The sequence below is a fragment of the Chrysochloris asiatica genome, unplaced genomic scaffold (assembly GCF_000296735.1).
Source record: "Chrysochloris asiatica unplaced genomic scaffold, ChrAsi1.0 scaffold00031, whole genome shotgun sequence".
NCBI lineage: Eukaryota > Metazoa > Chordata > Mammalia > Afrosoricida > Chrysochloridae > Chrysochloris > Chrysochloris asiatica.
In genome coordinates, this window is record NW_006408549.1 from 19,136,616 (window position 1) to 19,139,339 (window position 2,724).

Sequence of the window (2,724 nt, forward strand, 5' to 3'; positions counted from 1 at the left end):
CACTTCCCCAAGCAATGTGCCTAGGCACTTTGTTGAAGACCATTTGGCTGTACGTGGTTGGGTTAATATCTGGATTCTCAGTTCTGTTCCATTGATCAATGTCTCGTTCATTGTACCAGTACCAGGCTGTTTTGACCACTGTAGCCATGTAGTAAAGTTTGAAATCGGAGAGTGAGAGACCTCCAACATTGTTCTTCCTTTTAAGCAGTGCTTCGCTTATCCTAGGTCTCTTTCCTTTCCATATAAAATTAGTAATTGTCCTTTCCATCTCTTTGAAGAATGTTGTTGGAACCTGGATTGGAATTGCATTGTAAGTGTAAATTGCTCTGGGTAGTACTGACATTTTCACAATGTTGAGTCTTCCTATCCAGGAACATGGAATGTTCTTTCACTTCTGTAGGTCTCTTTTGGTTTCTTGTAGTAGTGCTTTGTATTTTCTTTGTATAAGTCCTTTGTTTCTCTGGTTATGTTTATTCCTAGGTATTTCATCCTTTGCGTCGCTATTGTAAATGGTATTGCTTTCCTAATGTCCTTTTCATCGTTATTGCTGTTGCTATAGATAAATCCAATTGATTTTTGTATGTTGATCTTATAACCTGCCACTTTGTTGAATCTTTCAATGAGGTCTAATAGTTTTTTTTTTGTTTTTTTTAACTGCGTCTTTGGGGTTTTATATGTATAGGATCATATCGTCTGCAAATATGGAGAGTTTTACTTCCTCTTTGTCAATTTGGATGCCTTTGATTTCTTTATCATGCTGTATAGCTCTGGCTAAAACTTCCAGCACAATATTGAATAGGAGCGGTGATAAAGGGCATCCTTGTCTGGTTTCTGTTCACAGGGGGAAGGCTTTCAGTTTCTCTCCATTAAGTGTGATGTAGGCTCTTGGTTTTGAAAATATGCTCTTGATTGTGTTGAGGAATTTCCCTTCAATTCCTACTTTGTGGAATGTTTTTATCAGGAATGGATGTTGGATTTTGTCAAATGCCTTTTTTTGCGTCAATCGATATGATTATGTGGTTCTTTTCCTTTTTCTTATTTATAATGATGGATTACGCTGATCGTTTTCCTGATGTTGAACCATCCTTGCATCCCTTTTATGAAACCGACTTGGTCCTGATGTATTATATTTTTGATGTGCTGTTGGATTCTGTTGGCTAGGATTTTGTTGAGGACTTTTGTGTCTATGTTCATGAGGGATATTGGTTTATAATTTTCTTTCTTAGTGATGTCTTTCCCTGGTTTTGGTATGAGGGTTATGCTTGCTTCATAAAAAGTATTAGGGAGTTTTCCATCCTCTCCTATGTCCTGGAATAATTTGAGTAGAATTGGTGACAGTTTTTCTCTGAATGTTTAGTAGAACTCACCCGTGAAGCCATCTGGGCCTGGGCTTTTGTTGGTCAGGAGTTTCTTGATGATCTGGTCAATTTCTTCTTTTTTTATGGGTTTGTTCAGATTTTCTACTTCAGTCTGAGTAAGTTTAGGTAGGTCATGTTTTTCTATAAATGTATCCATCTCATCCAAATTTTTGAATTTGTTGGAGTACAGCTTTTCGTAGTATTCTGTTATTATCTTTTTTATTTCATTTGGTTCTGTTGTGACTTCACCTATGTGGTGTCTAATACGATTAATTTGTGTCCTCTCCCTCTTTACTTTAGTTAGTTTTGCCAATGGTTTGTCAATTTTATTAATCCTTTCAAAGAAACAGCTTCTTGTCCTGTTGATTTTTTCTATAGTTTTTCGGTTTTCCATCTCAGTTATTTCTGCTCTTATCTCTATTATTTCCCTTCTTTTGGTGACTGTAGGTTCCTTCTGCTGGTCTGCTTCTAGTTGTTCAAGGTGATGTGTTGATGTGTTGAGTTTGGCTCTTTCCCCTTTTTGGATATGTGCATTTATTGCAATAAATTGACCTCTCAGGACTGCTTTCACCGTGTCCCAAAGATTTTGGTATGTTGTGTTTTCATTCTCGTTTGTTTCTAGGAACTTTGAGAATTCACGTTTAATTTCTTCTTTTACCCAGTCGCTTTTCAGCAGTGTTGTTCAGTTTCCATGTATTTGACTTTACTGTTTTGGTCTTCTTATTGTTGATTTCTAGCTTTGTAGCATTGTGGTCTGAGAAGATGCTCTGTAGAATTTTGATGGTTGTGAATTTACGGAGGCTTGCTTTGGGCCTAACAATGGTCAATTCTGGAAAATGTTCCATGTTCACTGGAGAAGAATGTGTATTGTGCCGTTGTGCATAGAATGCTCTGTATACATCTATGAGATCGAGTTGGTTGATTGTGTTGTTAAGTTCCTCTGTAGCATTGTCAAGTTTTTTTCTGGCTGTTCTATCCCTTTTTGAGAGTGGTGTGTTGAAATCTCCTACTATAATTGTAGATTTATCTATTTCTTTCTTCAATTCCATTAAGGTTTGCTTCATGTATCTTGGTGCTTTTTTGTTGGAGCTTATATGTTTATTATAGTTAAGTTGTCTTGCTCGATTGACCCTATGAGCATGAGATAGTGTCCTTCTTTGTCTCTTAAACTAGTTTTTATCTTAAAATCTACTTTGTTGGAGATTAGTATAGCCACTCCTGCTTGTTTATTCCTTCTGTTGGCTTGGTATATTTTTTTCCATCCTTTGACTCTTAGTCTGTTTTTGTCTTTCTGTGTAAGGTGTGTCTCTTGTAGGCAGCATATTGATGGATCTTGTTTTCTTATCCATTCTGCCACTCTTTGTCT

General features: G+C 36.6%; 1 protein-coding gene across 1 annotated transcript in view; it reads right to left on the reverse strand.

Annotated features, from left to right (window-relative positions):
* The window catches only part of CNBD1 (cyclic nucleotide binding domain containing 1), a 683,582-nt gene that overhangs the window by 259,109 nt on the left and 421,749 nt on the right, over positions 1-2,724 (reverse strand). The window lies entirely within an intron of this gene.